This window comes from Meles meles, chromosome 19 (genome assembly GCF_922984935.1).
Source record: "Meles meles chromosome 19, mMelMel3.1 paternal haplotype, whole genome shotgun sequence".
In the NCBI taxonomy this organism is placed as follows: Eukaryota; Metazoa; Chordata; class Mammalia; order Carnivora; family Mustelidae; genus Meles; species Meles meles.
In genome coordinates this window covers 43873227-43886445 of record NC_060084.1, presented here as the reverse complement: position 1 = coordinate 43886445, position 13219 = coordinate 43873227, and the positions used below count along the sequence as shown (strand labels likewise).

Below are 13219 nucleotides of genomic sequence, written 5' to 3'. Positions count from 1 at the left end.
CTGATTGCAGCATTTAGAATGTGTACAAAGTCATTATTGAATGGTATGTCCTTACTGCCATTTCATTACTTTTTTTTTTTTTAGAAGATCTTACTTATTATTTGAGAGAGAGAGAGAGAGAGGGCATGAGAAGATAGAGGTCAGTGGGAGAAGTGGACTCCATGTCAAGCAGGGAGCCCAATGTGGGACTCGATCCTGGGACTCCAGGATCATGACCCAAGCTGAAGGCAGTCACTTAACCAACTGAGCCATTCAGGCGCCCTCATTACTTGTTAATGATTGTTTTTGTAGGTCTCTGTTCCTTTCTTCTCTTGTTGGGTTTCTTTAGTGATATACTTGGATTCCTTCCTCTTTAGTTTTTGCATATCCATTACTGGTTTTTTATTTTGGTTACCATTAGCTTTATAAATAACATCTTCTGAATATAGTGGTCTATTTAAGTTGATGGTTGCTTAAGTGTGAACACATTCTTTACTCCTTCCCTTCCCATTTTATGTGTAGGTTGTCATACTTTACATCCTTTTCTTTTATGAATCCCCTGATTTTTATAGCTATACTTATTTTTACTGCTTTTATTCTTCCTACTTTCTTATTCCTACTTATGTTCTTTCCTTTCCACTTTATAAATAGTCTCTTTTAGCATTTCACGTGACTAGTTTAGTGGACATGAATTTCTTAATTTTTGTCTGGGAAACTCTTACCTCTTCTATTCTGAATGATAGCTCTGCCAGATTGAGTATTCTTAACTGCAGGATTTTCATTTAGTACTCTGTATACATCATGGCACTCCCTTCTGGCCTGCAAAGTTTCTGCTGAAAAATCAGCTGATAGCCGATATGAGCCTTTTCCCTCATATGTAACTATTTTCTTTTTTCTTGCTGCTTTTAAAATTCTCTCTTTATCACTACTTTTTGCCATTTGGATTACCATGTGTCTTGGTGTGGAATGCCATGTGTTGATTTTGTTGGAGGTTCTCTGTGCCTGCTGGATCTGGATTTCTGTTTCCTCTCCCAGATTTGGGAAGTTTCTGCTATTGTTTCTTCAAATACAACTTCTGCCTCCTTTTTTCTCTTCTTCTACAGGATCCCTGTAGTGTGAATGTTATTCACACTTGATGGTTATGCTCAGTTTCTCTATTTTCACTTTTTATTATTATTTTCTCTCTTTTATTCAGCTTGACTGCTTTCCATTATTCTGTCCTCTGTTTTTCTGTTTCCTTTAGACTACTGTTGATTCCACCTGATGTAGTTTTTTAAAAGATTTTATTTATTTTGACAGAAAGAACACAAGTAGGCAGAAAGGCAGGCAGAGATAGGGGAGAAGCAGGCTTCCCGCTGAGTAGCAGGGCCTGATCCCAAGACCCTGAGATCATGACCCAAGCAAGGCAGAGGCTTAACCCACACAGTTACAGGGAGCCACACAGTCACCCATCACCTGATGTATTTTTTTTTAAGATTTTATTTATTTATTTGTCAGAGAGAGACAGAGAGAGAAAGATCACAAGTAGGCAGAGAGGTAGACAGAGGCAGAGGGAGAAGCAGGCTCCCTGCTGAGCAAGGAGCCTGATATGGGACTCGATCCCAGGACGCTAGGATCATGACCTGAGCAGAAGGCAGCCGCTTAACCAACTGAGCCACCCAGGCGTCCCACCTGATGTATTTTTAATTTAAGTTATTGAGTTCTCTATATCTGGTTCTTTTTTATGTTTTCTATGTCTTTGTTAAGAGTCTCAGTGAAGTCCTCCACTCTTTTCTCAAGTCCAGAGAGTATCTTTATGACCATTACTCTAAATTCTCTATCAGGAATATATTATTTATCTCCATTTTGTTTAGATCTCCTGCTATGATTTTGTCCTGTTCTTTCATTTAGGACATACTCTTCTGCCTCCTCATTTTGTCTAACTCTCTGTGTCTGTTCTATATGTTAGGAAAATCAGCTACATCTCCTGCTCTTCAAAGTAGTGGCCTTATGAAGAATTCCTATAATACCCTACAGTGCAATGTCCCCTGATCACCAGAACCTGGCACTTCAGGAATATCCTTTATGTGTGTTGCATGCTGTTCCCGCGTTGTAGCTGAGCCACTTTTGCCTTCAGTTCGGTTGTCTGCAATGTCTTTCTGCCTATTGTGTGTAAAGTTTGGTTCCTGCATTGTTTGTGGGCCATAATGGGGCTACACTGGGCTTAAGTTGAGTCACATTGGGCATTTGCCAGAGCCGAAGTAGCACCAAACTGCAAGGTGCATTCCATGTGTTGTCCCCTAAGAAGCTTTCATTGGTGGGTAGAGCCTGCAGTCAGACCAGATGTCTGTACCCAGCCCCCAGCTGGAGCTGCAGTTGGACTGTGGTTACCTTCCTCTCTCCCCTGAGTAGGAGTCACACTGGAGTGGTTGCTGGCCCACGTTAAGGATGTTTGTACACTGCCAAGCTTGTGGCACTCTGGATAAGCTCTAGTCTGGCATATTGGAAGAATAGGTCTGCAGGAGTACGCATGTGTGTTGCAGGGTGAGCAAATTTTGCACAGGTCTATGAGAGGAGACCCAGAGCAGAGGCTTGGCTATAAGGGGTGGATCTGCAGAAGTGCACAGGGGAATGGTCACCGTTAGCAAGTTATGTAGCAAATACCACTGATGCACTGGTTCCCATAGGCATCTGTGTGTCTAGGCTGGGGGATGGGGAAAGAAAATGGTGCCTGCCAGTTCTTTTGTTTGTGGAGATGACTCCCAATGATCCCTGCCCCTCCAGCACAAGTTCTGAGATCAGGAAACAAATCTCCCATATACCCCAGGCATTTCTGAAACTGCTGCTTCTATGCTGCACCTCTGTGGGGCTGTTTGTTGTGCTATCTCTTTAAGGGCAGGGACTCAGTTTTCTCACCCTCCCAGCTCTCCCAGAGCCAAGCCTACTGATTTTTAAAGTTCCAGGTGTTAAGCCCCGCTGTTTGCAAGGACTCATGAAATCCAAAGCCAAATACTAAGGGGATTCGTGCTTGAGGCTCCCATTGCCTGGTGTGCTTGGTGTGAGCATCTGTTTGTTTTTCCCTCTACATGCTTGCAGTGTCCCTCCCTCCTGCAGACAGTCCTGTGGGTCCATTTAGCTCCCAACTGCATCCCTACACTCCTACCCTCTTCAGTGTGGCCTATTCCTTACATTTAGCTATGGAGAGTCTGTTCTGCCAGTCTTCGAGCCATTTTTTGGCTCATTTACACTGATGTAGTTGTTACCTAGTTTGTATCCATGAGACGAGGTGAGCTTATAGTCCTCCTACTCTGGCATCTTCCCCAGAAGTCTTGAACTAAGTATTGCTGACAACTTTTATTTACATTTGACATTTTGAAATAAAGTCTATATATGTGTAGATGTATGTATGCATATGTATGTTTGTGTTTGGGTATGCATAGGCTCAATGAAATCCATTATCTACAAATGTAGGCTTCTGCAAGTATGGGATACTGGCAAGGAAAATATCACAAGCAGTGTTGATATCAGTGCTGTGACTTTTAAAGTCACAGTACATTTCTAAATAAAACAAAGTACAGTCTTTTCTCAATCATTCTCAAGCATTCCTAGAAGATTAAGAGTAAAACCATGCAATAATAGTAACATAGATAAATTCAGCAGTTTGTAAAAATCATGCAAAAAGTAATGCTTTATGTGAGAAGTTCTAGACCCAGATTATTATAAACACATTTTTCCCCCAGCTATGGTCTTCCATTTTGCAGGTCATAGATCAATCATTTGCTGTGTACTGCAGAGCATCTAGTTTAGAAGTTAGCCAACTACTGCCCACCAACTATTTTTATAAATAAAGCTTTATTGGAACGCATCTACACTCAGTTGTTAATAAATTATCTTTGCCCACTTTCATACTACAGTGGCAGAGTTGAATAACTGCAACAGAGACCATGTGTCCCAGATATCTTAGTATTTACTATCTATCCCTTTACAGAAAAGTCATCTATCCTATAATCAGGATGCATTACTTCAGTCCTTCAATAGCCAGATGACTTCACCCTCAACTCAGTTATTTTAACATTCAAAAGCATGCAGATGTATTTCTAAAACATCCTCCAGGGAGAACCATTGCCCCGAATATATGATATAGATATTCAATAAACATTTAATTAAAAATTCTACTTAATTAAAAATTAAAAATTAAAAAAACTAAGACAACAATCCAAAAATTAAAAATTCCAGATGTGGAAGTTCAATAGGTAATTGCGTCCATCTTAACAACTAAAAATACTTCAGATAAGATTAAAAAAAATCACATTGGGGCACCTGGGTGGCTCAGTGGGTTAAGCCTCCGCCTTCAGCTTGGGTCATGGACTAGGGTCCTGGGATCGAGCCCCGCATTGGGCTCTCTGCTCAGTGGGGAGCCTGCTTCCCCCTCTCTCTCTGCCTGCCTCTCTGCCTACTTGTGATCTCTCTCTCTCTCTCTGTCAAATAAATAAATAAAATCTTAAAAAAAAAAGATAAAAAATCACAGTCTCCTCTAAATTCATCACTGAGCTAAAGACACAAGGAAATTTAAATGAACTATAAAATGCGCCAAGCATTTCTTAGGAGATATTTGGGAAGTTCCTGTACACAGCAGGGATTAAACTAAATGGTAATTCCCTTAAAGGTAAACAGTCCAGCCATTCCAATTAAAAGACAATTTCAAGACAAGAAAAAAAAGCAAGTTTCAATTATATGTTCTTTACAAGAAATGTACTTTAAATATGAAGACACAGATGATAAAGTTGTGGAAAATATATCATACAAATATTAAGCATAAGAAAACCTGTGTACCTGTATTAATATAAGGCAACAGACACATGAAAAGATATTCAATATTACTGATCATCAGGGAAATACAAATCAAAACTACAATGATATATCACCTCATACCTGTCAGAATGGCCAACATCAACAGTACTAGAAACATTAGGTGTTGGCTAGGATGTGGTTAAAGGAGAACCCCTGTGCACTGTTGGTGGAAATTCAAAGTGGTATACAGCCACTCTGGAAAACAGTATGGAGGTTCCTCAGAAAGTTAAAAATAGAACTACCCTATGACTTTTGCAATTGCACTACTAGCTATTTATCCAAAGGATACAAAAATACTAATTCAAAGGGATACATGCACCCTGATGTTTTATAACAGCATTACCAACAATAGACAAATTATGGAAATAGCCCAAGTATCCATCAACTGATGAATGGATAAAGATGTGGTATACATAAACAAAGTATCACTCAGCTACAAAAAGAATGAAATCTTGCCATCTGCAACAACATGGATGGCGCTAGAGGGTATTATCCTAAGTGAAATAAGTCAGTCAAAGAAAGACAAATACCATATGACTTCACTCATATGTGTAATTTAAGACACAAAACAAACAAAGGGGAACAAAAAGAGGGAGGTAAACCAAGAAACAGATTCTTAACTGTAAAGAACAAACTAATAGTTACCAGAAGTTAGGTGGGTGGGGAGACTGATAAAACAGGTGATGGGGATTAAAGAGGACATTTGCTGACAAGAACATCATGCTGAATCACTATATTGTACACCTGAAACTAATATTACACTGTATGTTAACTAACTGGAATTTAAATAAAAATTTAAAAAACAAAGAAGAATGTAAAATGGCAGAGGAAGATATACCATACAAATACTAAGCAAAAGAAAGCCTATGTATTTGTATTAATATAAGACTAAACAGAGATCAAAACAAAGACTAATACAAGAGACAAAGAGGATAAATTCATCAAGAAGACACAGAAATCCTAAATGTGTAGAGATTTAACAGCAAGGCACCAAAATATATGAAGCAAAAACTAAGAGAACTAAAGGAAGAAATGGACAAATCCGCAATCAGATTTAGAAATTTTAACATCTTTCTCTCAGCAACAAACAAAACAAGTAGACAAAAATGGCAGTAATGATACAGAGGATTTACACACACTATCAAGTACCTTGACAAAACTGATACTGCACCCCACTGTCAAGAATACCGCACCAGGGGCGTCTGGGTGGCTCAGTAGGTTAAAGCCTCTGCCTTTGGCTCAGGTCATGATCTCAGGGTCCTGGGATCAAGTCCCACGTCCGGCTCTCTGCTAGGCAGGGAGCCTGCTTCCTCATCTCTCTCTGACTGCCTTTCTGCCTACTTGTGATTTCTGTCTCTCAAATAAATAAATAAAATCTTAAAAAAAAAAAAAAATACCACACAGCAGCAATGGCCACGGTCGCCAAACTGGAAAGAACCAAGATGCCCTTCAACAGATGAATGGATAAGGAAAATGTGGTCCATATACACGATGGAGTATTATGCCTCCATCAGAAAGGACGAATACCCAACTTTTGTAGCAACATGGACAGGACTGGAAGAGATTATGCTGAGTGAAATAAGTCAAGCAGAGTGAGTCAATTATCATATGGTTTCACTTATTTGTGGAGCATAACAAATAACATGGAGGACATGGGGAGATGGAGAGGAGAAGGGAGTTGAGGGAAATTGGAAGGGGAGATGAACCATGAGAGACTATGGACTCTGAAAAACAGCCTGAGGGTTTTGAAGGGGCAGGGGGTGGGAGGTTGGGGGAACCAGGTGTTGGGTAATAGGGAGGGCACGTACTGCATGGAGCACTGGGTGTGGTGCAAAAACAATGAATAGTGTTACGCTGAAAAGAAATAATAAAAAAGAAAAAGAAAAAAAAAGAAAAATAGAAGAATACACCAAATAAAAGTACAGGTAGTTATTACCTATACAGAGAAAAAGGAAACAGGTTGAAAGGGACAGGACTGAACATTGGCCTCCTTTGAATTCAACTTTGTTCTGTAGTTTTGATTTTGGAGATAAGTAAATATATTACATAATTTTAAAATAAAACCAAATCAAAGTCAGGAAAAAACAATCACTAAAAGTAAAAAGCAAGATGAAACAAATGAGCCTAACTGTAGGATAGGTCATATCCTAAGAACCCCAAGAAGTCCCAATTGGTTTTTTGTATTTACAGCATTAGTAAAAATATTGGTATTGTTAGTTTGAAACTCTCTCCCAATTTAAAAGAAGGGAGAAAAGAAGGAAAAGGACATAGAGAACAGATGGGACAAGATGATGGTTTTGACCCAAACCACATCAATGATCACACTAAATATAAATGGTATATTTAATAATATAATATAAATTTAAATGGTATATTTATATTTTAATTATAAAACAGAAATTGTCAACTGGATAAAAACACAAGATCCAACGAAATGCAGCTGACAAGAAATGCACTCCAACATCAGAACATAGACAGTTTAAAAATAAAAGAATAGTAAAAGATATTTCATGCTAACACAATGAAAAGAAAGTTGGGCTGGTAACATTAAATATCAGACAAAGTAGATGCTCAGAGCAAAGACTACTACTAGGGAAAAAGAAGACCACTTCATAATGACAAAGGGATCAATTCACTAATAGGACATATGACCTAAAACTTTTATATACCTAATAACAGAGCTTCAAAATACACAAAGGGGAAACTTAAAGATATTACAAGGAGAAAAAAATAAATGCAACAGACAGAAAATCAGTAAAGGTACTACAGAGGATTTCAACAACACTATCAACCTATACCTAGATAACATTTATGGAACTCTCCACCCAACAATAGCGGAATACAGTCTTTTCAAGTACACCAAACATTTACTAAGATAGACCACACATTTTGGGTCACAAAACTACTCAATAAATTTTAAAGGACTCAAGTCATAAAAAGTATATTCTCTGAACACAATGGAATGAAATTAGAAATCAGTAACAAAAAGATATCTGGAAGATCCTCATAATACCTGAAAACTAAATAACATATTTCTAAATAAACCATAGGTCAAAGAGGAAATCAAACGGAAAATTAGAAAGGACTTCAAACTGAAGTCAGAATAAATAAGACTGGCAAGTGAAAACTTTTAAGCTGGGCTTATGATGGTTCATTATACTTTTGTGTAGTTTGAAAATTACCAAACAGGGGCACCTGGGGTAGGCTCAGGTCATGACTTCAGGGTCATGAATTCAAGCCCCGCCTCAAGCTGTGCATGGGGCATGGAGCCTGCTGAAGATTCTCTCTTCCTCCTCCCCTTCCTCCATACCCTGCCCCCACTCTTGCTTTAAAAAAAAAAAAAAAATACCAAAACCGTTTAAAAAAAAAAAAAGAAAAAAGAACGCTGCTGTGTCAGAAATAACACAATATCATCTCCTATTTAAATTAACAAGTCTCAAATCCATTCTTCCTCAATTTGACCACTGTTGGGAAGTATATCTCTCAATTAACTGCACATATTCCTTGCTCCCAATCTACAGAAAACTGTTTTGCCACCTCCATTATTTGAGAAAGCTTAACTAGGAAAGAGAAAACAAAGATTCCTATGTCCTGAAAAAATAAAGGCATTAGAGAAACAAAGAAGAAATATCTACTCACCTTGGACTTTGCTTTTGAATGTACAACAGCCATTTTTTTCCTTCTCTGGACTCTACTCTCAGGAAAAGAAAATGGAACCGTAAGATAGTATACCTTTCTTAGGATATACTCTAAATTACAACACATGCTCTTACCCACCCAGCCCCCCAAACTATCCCTCATTTACCCTGGAGGAAAGTTAGAGAGTAGAACAGTTCTGTATTCTGTTTTAGAAAGAAGGTCCAAGACCAGCTGTCTTGAGTCAGAATTTGCTGCTGGATTCAAAACTGTCCACTGGAGACAGAGCACTACCAGTTCTAAAGTATGTGACTGACTCCTCTGGCACATTCTCTAGAAGTATTCCTACTCCCCATTATATTTCCATATAGCCTGTTTTGAAGGTTCTTGACAAGATTTGAAGCTCTAATCTTGTCCAGAACAGGTCTGTGACTTAAAAATAGCTCAGTCTTCATTCAGGGTCTCAAATTCCTGACATCTTTCCTTCCTATCACCTTTCTGCAGTCAACATTCTCCAGACTGTAAGGTGAGAGGACACCTGGAAGCCAAAAGGAAACCTACATCTACAATCCCAGTGTGAACTAAGAACCAATACAGACCATGTGTATAGGCCATGTGTGAAGAGGGATCACTGAGGTCAGAAGAGAAAGTCAAGATCTGTATGGACAAAGCCAAAGGGACTCAAGACACATGGGTAGACTCCGTCCCATAATGAACCCACAAAATACAAAAACCCAATTTTTTCTCTGTACCTCACTAAACTCCCATAAGATCACAGACTATAAAATATACAAATTGACTAGACAAAGTCACACACACTTCCGTGGTCACACAGCCAGAGTCACAATCGCCACATTAATATTACATCCTCAGACCACCTCTTATCTTAAACAAAATCCAATCATAAACAGAGCATATCACACAATGACTCAAGCACATCCAAGCATCCTGTCAGGGATACACCAGGCCAAAAACAGCCTTTCACAGCAGCACTTTTACTATCTTCACACTGTCATGAAAGCGACACACTCACAGTCCCAAGAGTCACGTATATGGCATACACACAGCCATCCAATTAGACAGAAAAATGCAACTAAGTACCAGATCAAAGAAATAAGTGGTCACAAACACTGGGTCACGGCAACACTCTCATAACATCTCAAAGTCACAAACTTCAGTGATACACACAATACACAGTCGCATACACAACCTCAAAGTGACCCAAGTACATCCAAAAACCCCGTTACAAGAGCACTGTCGCACAGCTCAGTCACAAGCAAACCCCCGGTCACATACGAGGTACACACACAATCACCGTCACACAGGCACATTCCCAGTCAGTTAAGCACGCGGTCACAAACACATTGTCACAGCAGTATTACTACACCCTCAGAGTCACGACTCCCCCTCACACAAACGCTTACACACAAAACCACAGTTCATTCGCACACATTCATTCACCTACATCAGTAACAGGCAGGCTGGCTCGCAGCACAGAACGACCAACATACACGCAATCCCCAGCGACGCTTCCGCCACGGCATTCCGGACATCCTCACCTCGACAGAAGGCGCGGTTCAGGATCCAGGATCTGGCGCCCGGGGTCCAAGCCCAATTTGCGGTTCGCCCGCCCAGCCGGAGCCGAGCCAAGCTCCTCCACAGACGCTGCCCTCCCCACGCGAGGTCCCCAAATCGCGCGAACAAACGGAAATGAAGCCGCATTGGGGCGCGGTGGTTCTGGGAAATGTAGTCCAACGCCCGGAAGATTGTAGCCTGGCGGGCCAGGACGCTGAGAGGCTCAGTTTACTAAACCTCGGCGAGGTTCTTGGACTCCGCGGCTAAAATGCGCTCGCGCAACTGCTGCGCCTGAGGTGTTCCTGGGAGTGACCGCCTGCGCTCAGTGCGCAGGCGTCAGGCGCGCGCTGCTGGGGCGGTTGGGGTCTGAGACTGCAGTGGTGGAGAGTCATCCCGCGGTCTTATCCGATCTGGAGAAGGTGGGACTGACCCTTAGGCGGGATGTGCGGGGGAGGAGCTGGGGCTGTGGCGGGGACTAGTCCGAGCCTCGGCCTCGCAGAGACCTCTTCCGTACCCGGCCAGGCCCTTTTGGTGCGTGTGAGATAACGCGAGACGGTTACAGGCTGACTGGGAAGCCCTCGGCGGCTGTGTGTGCGGTTCTATTTCCGTATTTCTGAGTGCGATTCTACATGCCGTTGGGTGTGAGGTGGCTTGTACTGGAAGCTGCCTGGTAATGACATAACTGTGGGATTGTCTGACGGAGGAAGCGGCCTCTGCTGTTGCGGTTTGTTCTGTGTTCACAATTGAGGGTGGTTGCGTGACTGGTGATGACTGGTGACGATTTGTGTTATGCAGATGTGCTCTTCTCTTGCCTCTATTTCGGTGTCTGAAGAAGTTTGACTCCCAGGAGAGCGGGAGGTCCTCCTGGTGGATGGTCAAGTTGTTTCTTTCTTGAACACTAATTTGATTTGGGGGGGGGGCTATCAATTTATCTGGCAAATAATTTATTTTTTAAAAGATTTTATTTATTTGATAGCACAAGTAGGCAGAGCGCAGGCAAGGGAGAGGAGAAGCAGGCTCCCCGCTGAGCAAGGAGCCCAACATCACAGGAATCAGGACCAGAGCTGAAGGCAGACATTTTAACTGAGCCACCCAGGCGCCCATATCTGGCAAATAATTTAGACATGATTTTTCTTTTTCTAAAGATTTTATTTTTAATTCATTTGACACAGAGAGAGACCACAAGTAGGCAGAGCAGCAGGCAGAGAGAGGGGGAAGCAGGCTCTCCGCAGAGAGCAGAGAGCCCAATGCAGTGCTGGGTCCCAGGACCCTGAGATGACCTGAGCTGAAGGCAGAGGCCTAACCCATTGAGCCACCCAGGCGCCCCTTAGACATGAGTTTTCTTTTGGATCAAGTATACATGTTATGGGGAAGAATGTAAAATCAACAGTTTTGTTTGTTTTCAAGAAACATGATTTCAAAGGCAGGCCTAGCTTAACTCCTTTTTCCTCTGGCACAGCCAGGCAAAGCAGGCACCCACTGTATTATGGGAGCATTACTAGGTAAGGTTGAAAGGCCATTGACTAAATAGTTAAATAACTTTATACATGAGAAGATTTTATCTTGGCTAATGGAGAGAAAATAAAGCTCTTGGTTTTAGCTTAGGTCATGAATCTCATGGGTTATGGGATGGAGACCTTTATCAGGCTCCAGGAGAGTCAGCTTGAGGATTCTCTCCCTCTGCCCCTCCCCCACACAAGCGCAGGTGCATGTGTGTACTCTTTCTTTAAAATAAGTAAATCTTTAAAAAAAAAAAATCTTCTCTATACCAAGGTCATAATTTTAGTTTTCTATATTCTTAAAGTTTTGCCTTACACTTTTTTTTTTTTGGTCATAAAACCTCTTAGAATCCATCTCTTTAAGACAAAGGAGGGGTGTAATTTTTGTGTGTGTGTACACACCAGTTGTCTCACATTATGAAAAGGCTATCCTTTCCCCTCTTAGCAAGAGTCATAAATTAAGTTGTCATATATGTATATGGAATCTGGGTGCCACCCAGGTGCCCCTAAAAATAATTTCTTTTGCAGTTACTATACATAGTATACTTTTTTAAATGTATGTACTAAAGTTTGTAAATTTTCCGTCCCAGTCCTCTATAATCATACTTTTGTCTCTTAAATATCAGTTACTAAAAGAAATATGTGATATCTCCCACTATGGTTGTAATGTTATTTTTCCTTGTAGTTTCAGTAATTTGAATTTAAATGTATGTATTTTTAGTAACACGTAAGTTTAGATTTATGTAAATTATTGGAGATTTAAATATTTCATTTTGTGCTGATCTTTTTATGCTTTTATTTAAAGTCTATTTTACACAATATAGCTACATCAACTTTCTTCTGATTAGTATTTTGACTGTTTTTTCTATTTCCTCATTTTCAGCCTTTCTGTATAATTTTAATGTGTATCTTGACAATAGCATATAATTAGATTTTATCCCGTCATTTAATGACATATTTGTATTTATTTCTACCATTTTATCACATTACTATATATATGTAACTTTTTAATGTTTTCATTCCCCTCCCCCCATTATTCCTTCTTTAAATTGTCCTCCTCTTTTAGAAGGTATATATTCTGTTTGCATTATTTCAGTGACTTTGTGAAATCTTTCATTTAGCAGGACATACTTAAGTTATCAAAGTATAAACTTACAATTTTTCCTGCCCAGTAGTATAATGATGTTAGAATACACTGATCATCGCTTCTACCAAGTTAAATGCTGTCATTGTGGTATATTTTAGTTATATGTGTGTGTGTCCATGCACACATGTGCATATATGCATGTGAGTGTACTTTTATTTCCATTTATTTTATACTGAACTGATTCCTAGGCCACAAATTTATGTTTCTTCAGTTTCTTCTAAGATATCTTTTTCTTCTGTGAAACCTCCTCTTCTGGTTTAGGAACAATCTCCTCTTTCAGTAAGGATCATCTCAATGTGGCAGGGAGAACTCATGTATAGATTAATCCAAATACGAGCTCTGTAAGTTCTGCACTGCATCTTGGGGACTTTCTTCACCTGGATGTGCTTAATGACCAGAGAAGCTACATTTAAATCCTTTTTTTTTTTTTTTAAGATTTTATTTATTTATTTGACAGACAGAGATCACAGGTAGGCAGAGAGGCAGCCAGAGAGAGAGGAAGGGAAGCAGGCTCCCCACTGAGCAGAGAGCCAGATGCGGGGCTCGATCCCAG

General features: G+C 40.3%; 1 protein-coding gene across 4 annotated transcripts in view; it reads right to left on the bottom strand.

Annotated features, from left to right (window-relative positions):
* Positions 1-13219, bottom strand: part of LOC123931496 (zinc finger protein 420) — a 166526-nt gene that overhangs the window by 28391 nt on the left and 124916 nt on the right. For 2 of the 4 annotated variants that reach the window (XM_045988660.1, XM_045988664.1), the window contains exons 1-2: positions 10005-10927; positions 8449-8500 (exon numbers count right to left, since the gene is read on the bottom strand). The exons of 1 other annotated variant lie outside the window; for it this stretch is intronic. The gene's annotated coding sequence lies outside the window, so the exon portion shown is untranslated. Of the gene's footprint in view, positions 1-4890; positions 4978-8448; positions 8501-10004; positions 10928-13219 lie in introns of those variants that run through there. One more of the 4 variants, XM_045988661.1, reaches the window with a different exon arrangement.